Source organism: Mauremys mutica, chromosome 1, assembly GCF_020497125.1.
Source record: "Mauremys mutica isolate MM-2020 ecotype Southern chromosome 1, ASM2049712v1, whole genome shotgun sequence".
In the NCBI taxonomy this organism is placed as follows: domain Eukaryota; kingdom Metazoa; phylum Chordata; order Testudines; family Geoemydidae; genus Mauremys; species Mauremys mutica.
In genome coordinates, this window is record NC_059072.1 from 103,208,004 (window position 1) to 103,230,219 (window position 22,216).

A 22,216-nucleotide genomic window follows, 5' to 3' on the forward strand; every position below is an offset into this window, starting at 1 on the left:
AGACTCATTTGATACCCTATCTCTTCTGCGCAGATGCAGGAACATGGGTCAGACAGTAATCTCAGTTACACTGACATGCCTCTGGAGAATCTCACTGAAGTCAGTAGAGTTACTCCCAATTTACTCCTCTGTAAATGAGGTCAGAAGCTGGCCCCGTGCATAATATAATGAAGGAAGACAAAGAAAGGCACTGTTATCTGGGCTGAAAGATGATAAAACTGCATTCAGGAGACATAATGTTATTAGTGCTGATGTCATTTTCAGCAAACAATTATGCTGTAATTACAGGAATCTTCCTTCCCTGCCCCCTGTCCCCCCCCCCTTTTGTTTAACTCTTGTTCTCAGTTTTGTTATGGCCACAAAGGGACATAATGTATATCAGTGGTTTTCAAACTGTGGGATGGAATGGAAGGGACTGGGTTGCAGCCGCTCTGGTCAGCACTGCCAATTGGGCTGTTAAAAGTCCCGTCGGTGGTGCTGCCTGGTTAAGGCAGGCTAGTCCCTACCTGTTCCACGACAGCGCGCTATGCCCCGGAAGCAGCCAGCAGCAGGTCCGGCTCCTAGGTGTGGGGGGCCTAAAGGTCTCCACACACTGCCCCTGCCCTGAGCACCGGCTCCGCACTCCCATTGGCTGGTTCCTGGGCAATGGGAGCTAGGGGAGCAGTGCATGTGGGTGAGAGCCACATGGAGCTGCTTGTGTGCCTCTGCATAGGAGCCAGACCTGCTGCTGGCCGCTTCCGGGGGACAGCACGATCCGCGGTGCCAGGACAGGTGGGACGTCAGTCACCGTGCTGCTGATGGGACCCGCCAGAAGTAAGCCTGCACCCCAATCTCCTGACCCCCCCCAATCCCTCATCCCCACCCCAGAGCCTGAACCCCCAGCCTAGAGCCCTGACTTCTCCCGCACCTCATCCCCCTGCTACAGCTCTGAACCCCTCATTCCTGGCCCCACCCCAGAGCCCTCACATCCGCACCCCAACCCTCTGCCCTAGCCCTGAGCCCCCCCCACACCCCAAACCCCTCATCCCCAGCTCCGCTGAGTCGCGGGCATCAATTTTCTTCAGCTGCGTCACCAGAAAAACAGTTTGAAAACCACTGATATATATGGACTAGCACCAAATTAGGTTTGCTGTATCATTTAGAAAAAGGTTTGTAGCCATGTTTTTGGCCCTTGGCAAAATTATAAGGGCTGTTCTTGAGAGTCTAAAAACAAAAAAACCAAAACCCAAAAGAAAACACAGCTTTTTTGACTGGCATAATCAGTAATCCTTCAAGTCTGATCTGTGGTGTTGGAAGTGAGGAGACGCAGTATTGATACTAGAAAAGCCATAAAATGTCTGTGTGCATTTTTCTGCAAAGTTATAAAAATCTTTCACTTATTTTGATGTATATATTTATATTCATATAAATACACAATGGGTACGCTTAAAAAGTAATTCTGGTTTTAAAGCATTCCTGGTTCCTGCAATCTTACAAGGCCTTTAAAGGCCCCGATCCAGTGCAGCATTTACACACGTGCTTAACTTTAAGCATGCGAGTAACCCCTTTGCCTTCAAGAGCTGTGAATTAATATTAAAGTATGTGCTTAAGTGCTATGTTGGATGGGTGCCAAAATGAGGAATCCTGGTAATACATCTGACGTGTTCACTGTACGTACGTATACTGAATGTGCATATCTGCGTACATGTAGCTGGGTATTATCTTAAATAAAATCGTGTTTATTATGTTGTTCTTGCCAGCTGGTGCCCAGACAGTGCACAGTCTTCATGTCTGCTGCACACACATCCTGCATGTACTGCAGTGGAGACTAGAACCTGCCTAGTGCATGGAAGCCCCTCTGACAAGGGACCTGACAGTGAGCTTTGCCCTGGTTCAGCTGACAGAAGCCATGCAAAGCTGGTCCCAGCTATAAATTGCATTTTGGACATGTTCCTGTTTTTCAACATGATTTTCGTAGAGAAACTGTTTTCTGGGAGGTCTGACGCGTTGGTCAGGCTCCGAAGGGCAGATTTTTCCCTTAAACCAAAACAGAAGTTTGAGAGAGAAGCAGCAGCAGTACAGTGGGGAAGTGATAGAGAGCAGAGGGAAGCTATAGAATGGTATGCCCAGGGTTGCTGCGGGGCTGCTGATACGCCTACCAGGAATGCAGTATTCACAGCCCAGGTTTATGGGGTTGTCTTTTATACGGGTTTCTGGAGAGGGTCACATCCAGTTTAAGGGGTGTGCTATTTAACAACCCTGGAGCTCTAGCATGTAGACACATCTACAGCTTTTACATTAGCCTGGGGCTACTGAAACTAGCATTCTCAGAAATGGATCACTGACATAGAAGTGGGTATTTTAAATTGTGTAAGGACCCTAAACACTGAGAATAATTGTAATCCTTAATTCTGTGAAGGACGACAGTCTGGCAGTTGGATGGGAGGGGGAGACTGAAGAGGGAGCTGCTTATTTTACTGCAGAAATACCATCTGATTTTCTCTGTTTGCCTCACTCAGGCTGATCAAAATAAATGGCTAGCAGGGGCTGAGTAGCACTGAGAGGTGGCTGGCTTGGGTCGTCTTGCCTGTGGGGCCATTTGTCATTCCCAGGTGACTTTCCTGGATGCCCACTTCTATTTCATTTCCCCTACTCCCCTTTCAGATCCAGGCAGATGTCGTGTGTCCCTGAGAATGGATCAGTATTGTCATCATTCCTTCATCACTTTGAGAGTAATATGTGTTTTATTATCCTATTGATTTATATGGATTTAAGCCTGTGCAGGACATACAGGATCATTGTACTTGTTGTTCTGGCTCTTCTCCCAACAGCAGACAAACTTTTTGTGATGGTATGGCTGGGCTGGGGTTATATCACTTGCTGCTTTGTAATGGCTAAAAGCCCTTATTACCAACAAGGAAAGCATGTGCATGTGTCTATGGCGTGTGTACGTTCCTCCCAGGTGAGCCATAGCTTCTGTTGGCTGACCTGCAGGGCAGCAGGGACGTCAGCAGCTAGATTGCCTTAACGGAGGACTGCACAGACAGCAGGACATGGGAGAAGAACCACGTTGGAGTGGAAAGGCCAGGGCAGGGGTTGCTGTGGCTTTACAAGGGACAACTAGATACATTGGGAATAATGGTGGCACAATGATTGCTGGAAAGGTGACGACATTGGGTCTGATCCTGCTGTCAGTGAAGTCAGCGGGAGTTTTACCATTAGTTTTGGTGGGAGCAGGATTAGGCCCTTACCCTGTAAATAACTTGTTGTTTATCCTGCAGGCCAATGGCGCTTCATACACAACAACAGTGATAAAGACATTCATTAGGGATCAGGGAATATTTGACAGAATCTGGGGGGCAGGGAAAACCTCTAATGTAGTTGTTCAGCCACAATAAGTATCTGAAATACTGTGTTGGAACCTGATTATAAAATCCTTACTCACATTGGTGAGCTGTTCATACCTAAATAGTCCCATAGAATTCAGTGAGACTACTTGTAAGAGTGATTGCTCTGCAGTGCATGTACAAGTTCACAATCTGACCATCATATTCAACTGAGATGCAGTAACTGCTCTATCAAATGTTATGTGTGTATCTTGTATACCTAATCTACCAGGGTCCATGGTAAAATGTTGCTTTAATTAAAAATGTCCCCATGAATTGTTAGCCAGTATATGAAGATTTTGTGTGTATATAAAACAACTAACATAACATAAACCAAAAGATCAAATGGTACTGCCTGAAAGAAAAAACTCTGAATTGTTGTCCAAAAGCAATTGTTGTCTAATGCAGCCATTAGAGAAGAATAATTTTTGTTTGCAGTGCAGCTGTGCCTACAGATGCAGAAGAAAAGACCTCAGTGATCTGTGCAATGGCTCAGTTTGTTTAATTTGCTAAAACTAAGAGCTGAAAAGCAGACAGGGTCTTTGCAAATACTCAGAATGATTCTCTCTTTGCCTGTGTTGGGGTCTCTCTGCCTGCCTGCATGTGTACATGCTTCAAATGCAACTAATCTTAATTAAATGCTCTTGAATGCCTTCCGTTCCGCATCTCTTGTCTAAATGCTGGAGCACTCCCCCGTCATTGAGTTACTGTTTGGATCTGGAAAATAAAACCAGTAATTTAAAGTCAAACAGCTACATTTTTATAGTGAATTTTTTTAGCTTTCCGTCCTTTGTAACGAGCTCTTAGTAGCTTGAAAATGACATTACTTTCCTTAGTGACCTTAGTGTTTTTCTATCTACTTAGCAAATATTGCAGAAGCCAATGTCGCTTTTTAAAATTGGATTCTCTGTGTCTGCACAAGAAAATCAATGGTGTTATCTGGCATGTGCACGGAGCTGTGAATAGTCCAGAGCCAGCAGGGGTTGCTTTCACACAGGAGTGTGAGGAAAGTCAAACCAAAATGATTGCTTTTTATTTTTACATGTAGTGACAAACTAGAGAGCATCTTGCTGCTTTTAAATTTAAGGTTCAGGAAGCATTCTTCATCTGGATATAAATATTTTTAAACTGGTTAAACTTTGGGCTATACATGGGCTAAACCCAGAGCCATTTATCCTGCCACCCTGAACTTTGGGGATTCAAATAAATTGGGATCTGAACCATCCTCTGGCTTTGTATAACTCTGAAATAATAGTGTTTGCCCCACCTTACTCCATTCTCATTGCGGGCTCCTTAAAAGACATAGAAATAGGTATCAGATATAGGCACAGCAGCTGGTAAAAGGATTCCTGCTCTGAGAAAGCTGAGTGTTTGTATGCAAACAAATGAGCTGTGAACTTATCTGCCTGTGTTTCTTTTGTGGGGGAGTGAATTTACTACTGCAGAACCATCATGGGAAATTATACTGCAGGAATTATTCTGTGGCATGGGGGGAAAAAAACCACCTTGTCGAGTGTTTCAGCACTAATCTATAGCTCTGGGGAGAACAGAATTTTATTGAATGGAGTGGGAGTAATTGATTCCGTATCTTTTCTTCGAGACTTCAGGATAGTTATTTAAGTGAATGCTGGTGCTGGCCTGACAGCACTAGAGACTGGTCTCCTCTATGTATCCTCGAAGCAGGTCCACCACATGCAGTGCATGCTTTCCCAGCTGCACTGCCAACATGCTCTCACCTGTTCTGGGGGACCAATGCTGCAAAGGACGTTCAGCATTCATTCCATTCTGTCTTTGGCCTGTCCACTAAGAGCTAAACTGAGACGTCCGTCTCAGGCCATCAAACAACCCTCAGTTTATAACCACTTTCAGTCACTACCTGTCGATCATATTCAAACCAGTGACATTCTTTCCATATGAAAGACTCCATAGCTAGAGCTGTGCAAAGAACTGATTATTTTTTCAGTCCAGTGGCAATTTCAAAAACTGTGGACCTAAAAATCACTGAATTTTTTTTAAAGTTAATTGAAAAAACAAACTAATTTGGGATCGAACTAAATACTTTGTTCAAATTTCCAGCATTTTAAATAATTGTTTAATGTTTTAAAACCAAAGGAAATTTCAAAACAAAAAGAAACATTTCATTTAAAATATCAAACAAAATGTTAAGGATTTTGTTATGTTTTCCCCCCCCAATGTAAACAATTAGGCAAAACGATCAAGAATTTGCAAAATGTTTCTATGCTGCCAAATCTGTATTTTCCTCTGAGAACAGTTTTGGACAAAATTATTTTGTTCAGCTCTGTCCAATTTACTTGGCCATTCAGTCACCTTACACAAACACATGTGCCACTGCTGGTTTTAATCATATGATTGTGGGAAGGACATGAAATCAACATTCTGAATGAGAACAGTCATCTCTGACTGTGGAACGGGGGAAGTTCTCAACTTTCCTGCTAACCTGCAGACAACAAGCCTGCCTTGAGGAGCAGGAATGTCATGAAATGATGGCTTTTGTCCAACAATATGTTTCAGAAAATGACGTACTTCTGCTTTGTGGTGTTCTACCTTTCAATTGCACAATAAAGTTAGTATGTCAGTATATTTGGCCCCCAGAATGAATTACAGACAGATGGAAAGAGAGGGATGTATTCTAGCAGTCTTAGAACGGGACGGATAACCAGGAACTCTTGAGTTGTACTCCCAATCCTGACAGTGACGTCCTCTGGTGTTGGTCAAGTGACTTACTGCCAATTTTCAAAAATGTCTTCTAATTTTTGTTTTCAGTGTCCAACTTTAGACACCCAGGTTCTGATTTTCAGAGATGCTAGCACCCACATCTGCCACTGACTTCAGATGGCCCCGTGGATCCTTGGTCCCTCTGAAAATAAGGCCCTAAAATGGGCATCCAAAGACTGAGACGCCCAAAATTAGAGGCCACTTTCAAAATGTGGGCCTTAATCTCTCTGCCTTGTCAGGAAAATAGGAATTTTGAGCCCTGCTCTCAGCTACTGTAATTGGGCAAAGCTCCAAAGACTGGGTCATAATATGTACCTGTTTCACAGGGGCATATTGAGGAGTAGTTAGCTCATATTTGTAAAATGCTTTGACTAAGAAGACCTAAGTGTTGCTAGTGGTAGTTAAGGCTGCAGAACTGCTTCCATTATAATCCTCTGTTTTCACTTGTGCACAACTTTTAAAAAATTTCATGCATTTGACTGAAATTTTCCTTGCCTGGTCTCTGCCCCCAAGGTGAATTTATGTATTGACTGTTAAAGTTTGAGTAGAGATCTTTTGGCTGTTTTTTTTTTTTGTATTGGGTGATGGTGATTGTTGTGCCCAAAATGGTGTTTAGCAGAATCTAAGAGTGTCAAATGTATAGACAAACACACTAATGTGAGTTTACTCTGTGGCATGTACAGTACCTATAAATGATACTGTGTAGGCAAAATTCTTCTACATGCTGACAGTTTAAAATAGTATAAATATTTTTTTTCGTTCTGTCCATTCAAAAAGCCCATGTAATCAAGTGTTCAGTCCCTACTGAAATGCAATGTGTCTTCATTCTTCCCCTCCACACCACACACAAAGAATTTACTTATAAATTGCTTTCTAATGTTGGCACCGTGGGTTTTTCTGCTATTTACAATTCACATGTAAGAAGCTGCTTTTAGTACAAATGTGTCCAGTTAAGGGCTCACCTAACAGCAGTTTTAATAACCACTTAATTTTCATGTGCAATGCAGTTTTTACTCAATTTAGTGCTGTTTGAAATGTGCCAGAGCGACAGCCTTGGAGACTTATGTGCTGCAAAGAACAGGTACATAATAGACAGGCGCAGTGTAGGCTTCCCTCAGACTGCTTTAATAAGTTCCTAAGATGGATCAGTCATTTCCTGGGGAGACCTCCTTTAAGGATGAGGGCAGAAAAGTTTCCATGCTGCTGTGATATTAGGTCTCTGTGCACAGGCTGTCAACAAGCTGGTCTATTGTGAATGCTGGCTTGTGAGGTGTTCAACAGGAGCAAGAATGAAAAACCTCCAGCTCTCTAAATAGTAGTATTGTGTGTTTAAAAAAAAAAAATCACAAGTCAAGCCTCCCAAAATCATGAGACTGGCTTAAAAATTACAAGAGTTTAAAAATAATAAACAATGGGTCCTTTGTATTTGCCTTCTGTTTTCTCAGCCTTTAAGGTTCATGTTTTCAAGATCTTTGTCATAGCCACAAAGTCTAGAAGCTAGCTTTACATAAGCACTACATTTTTGAAAATCACATGACTCCAGGAGCTGAGGTTTTAAGAAACACTTGATAAAATCAGGAAAGCTGGCAATACAGAAACAGACATCAGATGTTTTGGGGTCTTATTGACCTTTGCTAGATGCAGATTAGTGACCTAGAGGTCAGAGATTCCATTTAGAGCTAGTTGGGAAATGACTTTTCCCAAAATCCCCCCCCCCCATTTTTTTATAATCATTTTTGTTAATTTGTCACCAAAACTTTTTAGATTTTCATGGAAAAAATGAAAACTGAAAAGTTGTTGAAAAATTGACATTTTCTGGTTTCGGGGTTTTCAATGAAAACAAATATTTTATCAAAAATGATGAAATCCCATTTTTGAGGGGGAAAAAAGCTTTTTGTTTAAAAAAATAGAGAGAATTCAACCAGTTCTGATTCCATATCCTATTACCAAAGTCAGCTCCTTCACTCCCCTCCCCATTTATTAATGAAATAGACGTAAGGGTGAAGCTTGGGATACAATCGGATCACTTTTCAGCTTTCCAAAACAGTGAAGGAAAAAGGGAAAAATAAGGAGATTTAAAAATCAGCCACTTAGTTGTCTCAGGATATGCAACACTGTCCTTTTTTCAGCAAAAACTGGATTGCAGCATTATAAAAACAGACTGGGAACCAGGTTTACAGTAAGAGAAACAGAATTCATACCAAGCAAAGGATGTGGGAAATCAGTATCACCGTGATGACTGCAAAACCAACCAAACAAAACCCAAACAGATTAAGTAGGGGTTTTCCACCACGCAGAGTAATTACTGAAAATGACTAAAATCCATTTGTTGTGGGACCATGTAGTCCATCAAAGGGTTAAAAGCTTGGGAAATAGCAGATGGAGAGCAAAGACCCTGCCATACTGATAAAGACTCAGTTATCCAGAGTGCAGCAATGCTTGCTTATTACATTTGCAAGAAAATTGAAAGAAAGCAAATTAGCTGGGAGCTTTTCTGAACTCTTCTTCCTTTTGCTGATGTTAATGAGATTTTCCCTCATGCCAAAGCAACCCTAATAACTTCCACCAAGTGGCTTCTGAAAGCCAATGCTCACAAAATGAAACAAACTTGGTGTGACAGCACCTAAGTGAATGCCAAGGGGGAGGGGTAGAAAAAACAAGGAGGAGGAGAGAGAGCGAAAGAATCATTAGAGTATTTTGCAGTAGGATCTTACTTACAAACTCACATGCTAGGCAAACAGACGCGCACTCATGTGAAGATACATGTGCAAATTATGTGTGTGTGCATTACGTGACACAGTCCTTTCATACACATAAAACCCCCCTAACATTTTATACTTTGTGCAGGCTTTGATTAGGATGATTCAGGAGGTAAAAGGTTTGCACACAACTGAAAAAACTATCACAAACTATTCCCAGGCTTGGATTCAGCCATGACGCAGTGGAGACTTCCAGGAAGATGAATTTCCTAAACTGGGGTGGAGGTCGGATCGGAAGGGAAGAAGGAAGGGCCTGCATGAACTGGGCTTCCTTAACAAGAATTCCTACGTTAAGCAAGAATCTGATGCTTTCCAGGAAACCGAGCCTTTCAACATCCACTCAAGCAGAAGCAATCCTTCAGAGAAAAGGGAGGGGGGCATAGGAGTGAAATGATCCATGCATTGGGAGGCCCTACGGTGGGGAAACACAGAGCTGCCAGGTCACTATGAGCAAAAGCAAGGGGATATATGGACTTCTCTGGGCTGCCACAGATGGGAATGGCCGAAGCTCCTGTGCTGAAGGTGTCTCTTTAGAAGTGATTAGAGTGACCAGATGTCCTGATTTTATAGGGACAGTCCCGATTTTGGGGTCTTTTTCTTATATAGGCTCCTATTACCTCCCACCCCCGTCCCAATTTTTCACCTTTGCTGTCTGGTCACCCTAGTAGTGATGCACTTGAAAGTCTATATGGGTTTGGATTCCAGAGTGCTGCTGCATAGGTAGTTGAGCAAAAGCTATTGGAATTCCAAGACATTATCGCTTGCTTCATTTTTAGTGTAATAATTCCTCTGAATAGATGGACATATCTGTGCCTGACTGAGAATGGGGAAAAAAAGAAGCCTTTGTTTCCCTTAACAGGAGTGCGCTAAAATGTGTGCAGTGGGCATTTATATAGCTATAGATGCTGTATATACACAAATACAACATGCTGTATGGTAATATTATATTTGAATTTCTGAGGCCGGTGTCCATGAAGTTCTATAAAATATAACTGAAAGCAAAATCACCATGACCTAATAAACAATAGATATGAAGTTTGTGTCTCTACTCTAAAACAGAATTTCTGTGTATTTTGCACTTCCTGATAATTATTGCAAGTTAAATGTCATGTTAATACTCTTGCACTGAGAGTGCCTGGTTAAATTTCACTGAATTCACAATGCACAAATATAGCAAAGCTATATAGCAATTATAACTGATTTCCTAGTAAACAATACCTATAGGTGCAGTGACATTGGGGCTGTTTCCCTCAGCTGTTTTTTCTTGGCAAAGAAACCTCCCTGTTGTTGTTCTAATGGTGACATCACAACTTCCAAATTATTAAAAGTTGAGTAGGATTCAGAACATTCTATTCCAACAAATTCTGAACACTCTAAATATTTCATGCCTGTCATCTAAAGCAGTTTCAGCTCTTCAAAACAGCAGGAGAAAAAAATATGCATTGTATATGTATAATACATGATGGCTGATCTCTTCTGACATTTATCTTCATTCTAGAGGAGAGACAGGATAACTCACTCGTGGCTATGAAGATAAATGTCATACCAAGATCCCATTATATATTCTATTTATTAACCCCTTGGATTATTTTTCAGACCAATTAAATTGGTTTAACAAGTGGTCATGTGACCAAAATTAGATTTGCACTATTGTCCTCCCAGCTGGAGGCATAAGATTCTCGCTAGGGATCAGGACAGAAATGTGCAGCCGCCATAGCATTGCTGTCAAACACTGAGGCTGTTGAAGGATGGGTGAGAATACAAGTTACCCATCCAGGAAGCCAGGACCCCACTCACTGAAGTCAGATACAGTGTTGCCAGTTCTCGTGATTTTTATCATGAATCTCATATTTAGTGGGATTTTTTTCCTTAAAGTCTCAGCTCCTGGAGTCCTGGGATTATGGAGGAATCTCATATTCCACTTTTTAAACAGAAAAACATTTCTTTTTACAGGGCTTTTTAAACATTTCTAGCCCTGTGATTATGGAGAAAAACTTGAAAACATGACTTCTAAGGGCTAAAAAACCAGATGATCAATTAAGACCCCAAATGTATAATGATTTTTCAGATGTCAGGAGTTTTGGGGGCTTGACTAATGGTTATTGAATAGTTAGGGTTTTGCAATATTGGAAGAGGATATGCCTAGCCAGGTGACTTGTCCCCAGATTGTCTTTGCCCTCCTCCTCCTCACAAAGCCTGATTACTTATTGTGATTCTGCCATTCTAGTTCACTGTTCTGAGTGGAAAAGACTGGCATTCCCTCCCCCTCCCCCAGTCTTGATTGATTTGAGAAGAGAGCGCTTTGGCTTTCCCTTCTACTTTCTAACTTTCCCTACAGAAAGTCTCTCAGATGTAGGACACCATGGGAAGAAAGGATTAATCAATACCATAATATAAAAATAATCCAGTCAAGCCTCAAAACATAGATCTACATTTTATCCCCCTGCAGTCTTTAGGTGTTTTGATCCAGTGGTTTCCCTCAGCCCATTATAAGGATAAAAGCCATTTGCAAAGTCCAAATGTGGATCAGGGAACCCCTGCAAAGTTTGTTAGCTAGGGCCAGCCTAGTCCAGGGTTTTGGTTTGGACCTTTCTCTATTAACAATGTAATTTATTAAGTGCCTCCTTGCTTAGGGATGTGGACGTACAACATACCATGGATAAAGTACAATGCAACCTAGTAAACCAGCCACATTTTTAAAAAACAAACCAAGTCAGTGAGGAATTGGGGAAATGGATGGCCTAATATAAGATACCAGCTCAGATCATCCTGTCCCATGGGAAAACCTATGGGAGGGGATTCTGGGGGAGGAAATATCTGGGAGGCTGTCTGACATTGTTAAACTCAGACCTGATTCTCCCCTCAGTTAAACCAGTGCAGCTCCATTGACTTCCATGGAGTTGGTCCTGATTTATACTGGTGTAAGTGCAAAGAGGTCTAACTCATAGAGTTTTTGGTCCTCCAGTTCCCAGATAGGATCAGGTTGTGTTGACCCCCCCCCCACACACACATTATTATTAATATAGAAAGGGGCTTCCAGATTGGAGCTCCTTTGCAGTTATCTAAAAAAGCACATGGATATGTTTCTGTTCACAAAGCAATCCCCTCATGGAGATCCCCTTCATGCATTATTGCCTTGTATGTGATAGGAAGGTAGGTCAGTGTTTGTCCCCCATGAAGAAGCCCAGGGAACCCACGCCAAACCTGGGAATCTCAAGTATCTACAGGAGACCAGAGTTATACTCTGAAGTCCCAGTGCCTCTGCACTGCACTCTGGCAGGGTCTAACTCCCTTCCAGTGCAGCTAGGGTTGCCAACTTTCCACTCACACAAAACCGAACACTCTTGCCCCGCCTCTTGCCCCTTCTCCGAGGCCTCACTCCATCTCCCGCTCCCTTTGTTGCTTGGTCTCCCCACCTGCACTCACTTGCTCATTTTCCCCGGGCTGGCTCAGAGGGGTTGGGGTGCGGGAGGTGGTGAGGGCTCTGGCTGGGGTGCGGGCTCTGGGGTGGGGCTGAGGGATTTGGGGTGTGGGAGGGGGCTCCAGGCTGGAGTGGAGCTGAGGGGTTTGGAATATGGGAGGGGCTCTGGGCTGGCAGACTCTGGAGTGGGGCTGGGGTTGAGGGGTTTGGGGTACAGGAGGGGGCTCCGGGCTGAGATCAAGGGGTTTGGAGGGCGGGAGGGGGATCAGAGCTGGGGCAAGGGGTTGGGGCATGGGAGGGGGTCAGGGGTGCAGGTTCCAGACAGCGCTTACCTCAAGGAGCTCCCGGAAGCAGCGGCATGTTCCCCCTCCAGCTCCTATGTAGAGGCATGGATGAACGGTTCTGTACACTGCCCCGTCCACAGGTGCCGGCCCCACAGCTCCCATTGGTTGCAGTTCTTGGCCAATGGGAGCTGCAGGGACAGCGTGCAGAGTCTCCTGGCTGCCCGTACACATAGGAGCTGGAGGGGGGACATGCTGCTGCCTTTGGGAGCCATGGCAGGGAGGGAGCCTGTTTTAGCTCCGCTGCACCGCAAACCAGACTTTTAATGACCTGGGAAAACTGGACACCTGGCAACTCTAAGTGCAGCTCCACTGGAGCTCTGCCACCATGGCCTTCCCCAGCCATGCTGGCTCCTACTCTTCCTGGTGGGGCTGTATGGAAAGCCTGGGCTGTTTTATCTTTTTGGGGGGGCTGATTTCCACAGGCCAACCCCCTCCTCCCCAGGCTAACCGAGTCTCTACCTCTTTCCTCAGCACAGGCACTGCGTGGTATAGAGAGGTCTCCATGAGGGATGCCATGGATGTGGCTTTAGCCCTTAGAACTTCCCCCTCAGAAGCAGGGAAATCTGCACATGGATGGTCCTCTCCATGCGCAGATCCAGGCAGCACTTTCTGGCCCCTTAAGGTTAGGAACAAACTTTCCAGGAAGTAAACCAATGAAGAAACAAAGGGAGAATGTAATAGTCATGGAGGCATTACTGGCAAAGTGGCCAAGGGTCAATGCAAAAAGGAGGTGAGGATCAGGAAGGAAGGGAATATATGGCCATTAGATTTGAAAACAAGGAGGATAGAAAGGAAGTGCAACAAAAGGCCACTACATGCTTTGTTGTTTTGTTAGAAACATTTTTATAGGGAAAGAATGTGTAAGAGATCAAAGCCAGAAAATCCAGAACTTGTCAATAACCACTGAGAGGGGCAGAGATGGAGGAGCACCGATAGTCAGCGAGCCCGTCTAAAAGGAACGATATTGACAAAGTCCAGCTTTATTTCTTCGCCAACCTGGCCAGTGTCAGGTAATACATTGTTTAAAACTCAGAGGAGAAACACATAATACGATGTAACATCAATGTTACCTTCAATGTAAGGTTGAAAACATCAAACTAATCAATAATCAAATAATAATCAAACTAATCAATAGTCAAATTTGTATGAAGGTTTTTCTAGTGGTTACAGGAGATCTGGAATTGGGATCTATTCTCTACCTGCCCTATGAAATGATTACATCTGGCAGCCATCTACTGGCTTATTAAGGCTTTCTAAAACAGCTTCTCAGACATCTCTACATACATTTTTAAAAGGGTACTGGTGATGGTTTAAACCCAGAACGCATGTCACCTTATAACTCTTATTGGCTAGTTTACATCCTTCGGATTCTAAATATCTATTAATGTTTTTTTTAAAAATCCATTCCTTTACATCTTTAGAGGATTTTTTCTAAAAAAATGTAATTCTTCATTTAGGACTTAAACAAAAATCATGTTTTATCCTCTTGGTTTCCTGTGTGATGGCAGTTAAATAATAAATAGTGTTTTCACAGAGCTGTTAAAGAAAGAAATGAAAAAGCCATGTTAATTTCAAACTTCAGTAGAAGAGGGAGGAATTAATGTTTGCCAAATGAAGAAGGGCTGAGCTGGTACGAAGAGAAATTTTATTTTCAGGATTTTGAGAGGGTGTTACAGACAATGAAGGGTGAGGAGGGGTGTTTAAATCACAGTAGATTTGTACCCAACAGCAGGTAAAATTGTGCACTGATTTATGTTCATGCAATCCCACTGAAGTCAATGGAATTTCATGAGGCATAAATCAGTGCAGAATTTGAACCAGTGATCTTATGGATGTATGGACATTTCTGCTCTCAATTATACCATTGCAAATTTGAAGTCACTCCAATGTAGTCAACTGAGTTATGGTGTAACTGACAGAAGAAATTGTCCCACACTATTTACCGTTGTGACTTTTCAGTTCACATCCCTGATTCAGTCAGGAGGAATTCTCAGTACTGAGTTAGTTCGACTGTCTGACCAGATGTCCACATCAACCGAGAGAGAAACGCAGACTGGCCTATGTGATCCATGTGCTTTGAGAGAGATTTCAACACAAACCGATTGACGATGCAGGGCATAGTAAACTGGCCCCACTGAATATTTCTCTCATAGCCTGTTCTTTCATTTTAGTCTTTAATATATATTATACTTGACATGATTTGAAGCCCAATCCTGGAGTCCTAACACAGGCAGAACTCAAATTGGAGTTAACTGAAGTTCTACTGGTACTAGGAGTGCAGGATCAGGCACCTGGAGACTTTTGGCAGTAGGCTAGGTAGTCTGAGGTGATCCCTGAGGAGTCATGATCATGTCTGGAGGTTTTGATGCCACCTTCCTTTTCTTTATGGTGAGATGGTATGAGGTCCCAAAACTTTTCTCTGTTAAAATATGTGGTTAGAGCAAGGGTGGGCAAACTTTTTGGCCCAAGGGCCACATCTGGGTATGGAAATTGTATGGCGGGCTATGAATGCTCACAAAATTGGAGGTTGGGGTGCGGGAGGGAGCTGTGGGCTGGAGCAGGGGTTGGGTTTAAGGGAGGGTGAGGGCTCCAGCTGGGGTGAGGGCTCTGGGGTGGAGCTGGCGATGAGAGGTTGGGGATGCAGGAGGGTGCTCTGGGCTCGGACCGAGGGGTTTGGAGGGCAGGAGGGGGATCAGGGTTGGGGCAGGGTGTTGAGGTGCAGAAGGGGGTCAGGGGTGCAGGCTCTGGGCAGTGTTTACCTCAAGCAACTCCCAGAAGCAGCGACATGTCTCCCTTCTGCCTCCTATGTGGAGGCACAGCCAGGCAGCTCTGTGCACTGCCGCAGGTGCCGCCCCTGCAGCTCCCATTGGTCGCGGTTCCCAGCCAATGGGAACTGTGGGGGCAGCGCTTGGGGTGGGGGCAGTGTGCAGAGCCCCGTGGCTGCCCCTATGTGTAGAAGCAGCAGGGGGGACATACCACTGCTTCTGGGAGCAGTGCGGAGTGAGGCAAGCTCCCAATCCTGCTCCCCAGCTGAAGCAGGGAAAACTCTGGACCCCGCTCCCCAGCGGGAGCTCGAGTGCCAGATTAAAACATCTGGAGGGCCGAATGCGGCCCCTGGGCCGTAGTTTGCCCACCCCTGGGTTAGAGTATGGAAAATGTTGAAACCCAAAGACCTAGAGCTGTAAGAACCCTTCTCACCACGGGTATAACAGGTAGCATGTGGGTATTTGCTTCCCTGTGCTTATTTAGCCCTGGGTCTCTCACTCTAAAGTAGCCTACCAATGGCAATTCTTCATTCCTCCAAGCCCTGGAAGCACCGAGGAAGGACATTTGTACTTGGCACTGTGGATACATGCTGCATGCCATGCCTCTGCTGTACTGAAGATAATGGACTCCACCTTTAAAAGACTTGGAGGCCTGACATGCAAGTGGCTGTGGGAACATACGGAGGCCTGATGCTCAAATGGTTAAACTTTCCTACGTGCTTTTTCCAGTGGAAGTGAAAGGCCTGAAACTCTCAAGCCTCCTGCCTCTCTGGGATTCAGAGATGAAAAGACAGAGAAAGCCCTCTGAAGCTATTGAGTAATGAGCCTCAGTCGTGCTTAAATTAGCAGAGTACCAGGCTGGGCAGCTAAAATATCAGAGATAAAATTAAACACGTTTATTGACTCCTGGTGTGTCATTAGGAGGATACAGGGAGTCTGAACTGAAATACCTCTTTCTGGATGGAACAGCTCATGGAAACACCGCCAACAGGTTTGTTGGCACAGCTGCTTTGGGAAACTCTTCAGACCAAGCCTCTTGCAGGCTTTATGGCAGATCTGCAACTCCCCAGACCCTGGGCAAGAGCTCCTTACAGGTCAGAGTATTAGGCTGAGCTCTGCTTCAATCTTTGTGCTTGGAGGAGAGGGAGCCAGGTCTGTCTTGGTGGTGGTGTGAGGCAGAAGAGTAATACTGATGCTTGCAGAAGATTCAGTGATTGTGACAGCACTACAAGTTGGGTTGGAGGAGTCAGCCTGGAAGGTGCCCTGCCTTGGTTTGCAATAGCTCCCTCATTAGCTGGATGGCCTTCTACCTCTCAGTGGACAGGCCGTTCAGTGCTCAACCCCGACTTCCCATACAACACTGTCATTGAGTGCAAGGGAAATGTAAGCCCAGCGTCAGTATCATCAGGCTTAGTGGAGCTATACTGAATGAGGAAGACAAAGTGATCTCTATTTCTAGGGCAAGGTTTGGAAATCACCTTTTTGCCCACCATTGACATTCGGTGATGGCCAGCAATACAGGGAGGCTTCGCTTTGGTGCTAGGTTTGAGCTCTTAAAGAGAGGAGAGCAATTTATCACCCTTTATCACTGGGCTTTGTGGTGCTCACTGAGCAGAGAACACCAAACTTGTTTCACACGGTGCTGAGGGAGGTGAGGAGAGGATGGAGAAACAAGTGAATACTGCATGAAATAATCCAAGTATATATTGGACTATGGAAGGATGTACTTAAATCTGCCACTGACTTTTATCCATTAGAGGAAAGAGGGGAATAAAGCCGGCACTGCAATTACAAAAGGTAATGGAGTCTGATTTACATTTCAGAATGTATTATCTCATTTTTAATTGGGAAATAATTTGAATTGCAAGTGAAATAATTAGATTAAAGAAAGCCACTCAGCAATTTATTGCTCGTATTCCCCAGACCTGGACTCCAGATTCATTGAGTAATTGTTAATAGTTTGTGAGCTGTGCCTAAGTCTCCCCTACTCCCTTTGCCCTCTTTTCCTAATGAATTGCTTTCTAGAGGTAAAGGCACGTCTTCATTAACAACTGTATTTTGAATCAGGGCTTCCAGGGGAAGTGGGGGTCACAAACGACTGTTTGGCAGTTCATTTTTTTTTTTTGAGCTATGAAATTCATGAGGACTTGTCAGGGAGGGGTTGGGGTAGGTGTAGTGGATTTCTCCGAGCCATTAAATCTGTTCCAGAGCTATACTGTAGAGGGGAAAAACTGTTCATGTCGGCCTTGGCGTTTGGTCTTGGCAAGCAGTCAGCAGGATTCCAGGGTTGTTGAAAGGAGGGAAAATCTGACCTAGGGTCTTAATAAAAAGAAAAGGAAATAAAGGACCAGATTGACCAAATGGAGGAGGAGATGCCCAGTAGCCCACTGGTTAGGACATTACTTGGGATATTTGAGCCCTACTCTGGAACAAGGACTTGAGGCCAAGTCTCCCCCCTCCTTGATAAGCACCCTAACCCCCAGGCTATAGGCTGTTTTGGACTGGGTCCCGATCTTGCAATAGTGGGCCATTGGCAGTGCGAGAGAGAATGTGTGTGTTTGTGAGTGACTCTTCAGCCAGGTGTTAGGGCACGCACCTGGGAGGGAGGGCAACTGAGTTTTAGTTTCTGCTCCACTTAATATTTAATTAAGTGGGGCAGTTTCAATAGAAGAGACTGAGAGCAACCCATCCCAGGGCAGCCTATAGCCCGGAGGTTAGAGTGCTTATTGAGGAGGGGAGTGACCTGGACTCAAGTCCTTGCTCTCGAACAGGGATTCAAACCTGGGCCTCCCACAACCCAGTATGTCCTAACCACAGGGCTATTAGTGGGGTGGGATGGGGCGCCAGCACCACCCTCCCCCTTGGTTTTGTGAATGGTGCTTAAGGCTCCATGTGAATCTAGCCCAAAAAATTGAAATGGCTCATTGCTGATTTATTTGTTTGATCGATACAGTTCACCAAAATCGACATGAGTTTGCTAAATGTTCCAGTCCACGCAACTTTGCAGTTTTTGCCCCCCCCCCAAAAGTTTCAATTGAAAAATTTCACCCACCTCCGTTTGTAGGGTCAGATCCTAGCTACCAGTCCTTCATTTTACCTCCCACACTTTCTCTCTCATTATATGGATATAATATGGAAGAGATTCTTTCTGATTTGGGAAGTTACCTAGCAGTGCTCAGGGTTATTAATGTTATAAATCACTGTTTACTGGTTCATAAAAACAATCTATCATAAATGATAGATCTCAAAAAGACAGTATCTTACAGCGCTCATCCAGAAAGCAATCCATTTACTGTTTACTGACGACTTTTTCATTGAGCTAGTAGGCTGCTGATTATTTTTCGATTACTTCTCCATTGTATGCCATCAGCATGTGGCCATACTGGGTTCCATGACCTATTTGCCCCCACTCAGACAGGAATCCAGTATTGCTCAGAAGAGGAACTGAAAATTGAATCCATTGTTCTTTGGCTTGAAGAGTAACCAGATGGCATTTTGAAAAATAATCTATTACTGTAATCCATCATATTAGCCACACTAGCAGCAGAGAGTGGCCTCTCACCTTTTTAAGGCAGGGTAGAGTTTGCTGATCTTCGATAACAAATACGGCTGTTTTTCCCATATAAAGGCCCCTTTTTCATATCGCCTCTTTTCCAGCTTCCTCGGGTTTCCTTAATGACTGAAGCAAAAGCAGATATTGTTAGATAGGAAGCTATAAATGATTCTGACAGCTTTGCATAAAAGCATGTGATAAATTCTGAGGCAGGTGGTTTGTGCCAGAATAGTCATCATAGCCAAAATTTTGGTGCCAAACTAAAGGAGAAAAGCGTATTCCAGAAACTCATAAGAGAATTACCACTTGAGGCACTGGTTCCCAGCCTTAACCTGGTGGGGCTCCCCCTTGTGGGTGTTAGTGAACACAAACCCATCCTATGTACCCTAGTCCAGTGGTTCTCAACCAGGGGTCTGGGGCCCCTGAGGGGCCACAAACAGATTTCAGGGGGTCCTTAAAGCATGATCAGCATTAGACTCACTAGGGCCCAGGGTAGAAAGCCGAAGCCCCACCATGCAGGACTGCAGTCTGGAGCCCCAAGCCCCATCACCTGGGGCCGAAGCCTGAGCAACTTCGCTTTGTGAGGTCCCCTGTGGTGTAAGGCCCCAGACAATTACCCTGCTTGCTACCGCCTAATGTTGGCCCTGGCTTTTATATGCAGAAAAACAGTTGTTGTGGCACAGTTGGGCCATGGAGTTTTTATAGCATGTTGGCGGGGGGGGAGGGGCTTCAGAAAGAAAAAGGTTGAGAACCTCTGTCCTAGTCCAGGCCCTGGCCCATTTGCCAGCATCATTTTCTGTCGATTTGCTTCTCTCCTGTCATTTTATGCCTCTGTTCTCTCTGTATATTCCTTCTCATTTTCCTCTTTTCTCTGTACTTTTCCCCTTTTGCACCTTTGAGTCCTGATCCTGTAGCTGAATCCATATGAGCTCGCCCTGGTAGGAAGCCCAATTGGCTTTGTCAGTGGGTGCAAAGGTCTGCCCACCTTCAGGATTGGGGGCCTCGGTTTGTGCTTCCTGACTTAGCATAAGACAACATGCCACTTGGTGCGGGCTAGATTGAGCTCAGAGATGTGGGAGCAGAGGGTAGAAGCATGAGCAGCCAGTTGCTGCCTGAGCTTGTGGCTTCATATGTGGGAACTGCTCCTGTGGCTGGCTGTGCTAGGGACCATCACAGGAATAGGGTGGGAAGGCTTCTAACGAGGCACCTGCTGCTCTACACACAGCTGCAGGTTCACGTTTGCATTGCTGTGGGCAGCTGCAGGGTCCTACAACTTCCCCCACACCCTCTGGTTTCCCTTGTCCTATCCCTACCCCCAACAATAAGATATGCTGACTTGGGGGAATCATTAGCACCGGTGAATTAGTGCATTAGCCCTTCAAATCTGGTGACCTTTGTTCAACTCCTATTTAACCTTACACATGAAGGCAAGTTTCATGGTTAAATGTTTATTCCTGTGTGATCTTCACTAAACTAATGACAAGACTTTGATCAGGCAAATCCAGGGTTGGCACAGCAGAGACTGTTGTAGGTTAGAACTGAGGTGCATTGACAGTGCTGGATAGAGGCCCAGACCTGGAGTAAGAAGGGATGTGACAAGTGGCTAGGACTGGGGACCATTGGCAGAGCTGGGGTGAGGGCTGAGAATAGTTTGTGCAGTACTTGCCCAAGCAAATGTCTCCCAGTAGTCAGTGATGTTAGTCCCCAAATTCACAAATGTCAGATTCCTTCATTTTAAAGAAAAATGATTTGTTTTGCAAGTCTGATATTTATTTTTTCAAATCATGTCATCCCACTTAAAACTGAGACCAAGTGGATGGGGCCCTAGTGAAGGAACCCCACCTATGTGGGCATTCTACCTGTTAGTTCCAGATGATGTTATCTTTTATTTTTAGATGGAAACATTTGAAAGGCACATAGGGATGAGCTAACCATGTAAGTAATTAGGCTGGGAGTGTAAGCAGAGGGGGCCATCCGCACTCATTATTTAAGAGCCAGCTTCCTTATTTTTGCTGCTTGGATGCTTAGCTTAGCATTGATGACATTTAAAGGGACTCTGCCTTGTAGACTAGAAATACCTGGCCAGGTTCCTTTCAGAAGGGAGCGCAGAGATTGGACATGACTCTCAGGGAAATGAAAATATAATATTTTGCGTTTACCTAGCACTTTTCAATGCTAAAGATCCCAAAGGATTTACAAACCACACAGTCTATACAGGAATCCCTTCACCTGCCACTAAAATGCATCCACCTCTGGGGTCAAATATGGGAGCTGCTTAACAGCACATGATAATTTACCCTGATATTTTAGGGCAGGAAATGAAGAATACTGCATCTGTCTGAAACTACAAGGCCCAAATGAGCTCAATTTTGCAAGGCGCTATAAAACTGTGCACACACAGTCCCTGCCCTGAAGAGCTGACAACCTAATGACTGTCTTCGATATAAGTATTAACCATATCTGACCCTGCTTAGCTCTTAGATGTGACATGATCACAGTTGAAGGTGGACCAAAATATATTGGCTATCCCTGCTTTTCTTCTTTATGCCTAGGGGTATATTTTTTGGTGCACTGTTAGGACTTACACCGATATTCTAAAATGAGTAACCATATTACTGTATCGCAGTTCCCTTGTGCTTCCTAGCCACATTCTCTTCCTTACTGTGTATCACCCTCCCCTGCTGCCTACTGCGTACGCTGTGGCTCTGGCCCTGCAAGCAGCTCTGTGTGGGCAGACCCTTACACTCGCATGGAGCCCCACTGGAATGAGTGGGGAAGCACACAGGCTCAGGGATGTGCCCGCACACTGCAGTTTGAAGGCTCAGGGCCTCAGATCATGAACCGTTGGGGACAGGAGTGCCTGGCATGCTTCTAGGCATTATATAATAATAATTAATAATCCTGTCTGGTCTCCATTTCTGAGTATTGGTGCTATTTTATTGGAGCCCTTCTCCTGCCATCTAAAATTATCCAGAAAAATTAAAAGGCTCAGCAGCCACCTTGTTGGGGTGGGGGGGGACCAGTTGGTTCTTCAGCAAGGCTGCAGTTGAAACGGTCTCACCTTATATGTTCTTTGTTTCCTGGCTACTCTGGCCTTTAGAGCAAACTTGTGCTGAGCTCAGGAGAATTGATTGCTGCGGCTGCCACCCTTGCGTGCAGTGCTGCTTTGTTGCCATGTCAACTGTGCATGTCATTTGTTTACATTTGATTTGGCAGAACATTCCATGATAAGAACCAAGGCCTCCAGTGACTTTGAACTGGGGGGTGGTTAGC

General features: G+C 44.5%; 1 protein-coding gene and 1 long non-coding RNA gene across 6 annotated transcripts in view; one reads left to right on the plus strand and one right to left on the minus strand.

Annotated features, from left to right (window-relative positions):
- Nucleotides 1–22,216, plus strand: part of HIPK2 (homeodomain interacting protein kinase 2) — a 204,186-nt gene that overhangs the window by 84,937 nt on the left and 97,033 nt on the right. The window lies entirely within an intron of this gene.
- On the minus strand, nt 3,885–22,139 carry LOC123350249. The gene is made up of 3 exons (XR_006573734.1): nt 22,005–22,139; nt 18,953–19,069; nt 3,885–4,082 (listed from the first exon to the last, which is right to left on the minus strand). It is a non-coding gene; the product is annotated as an uncharacterized LOC123350249 (long non-coding RNA).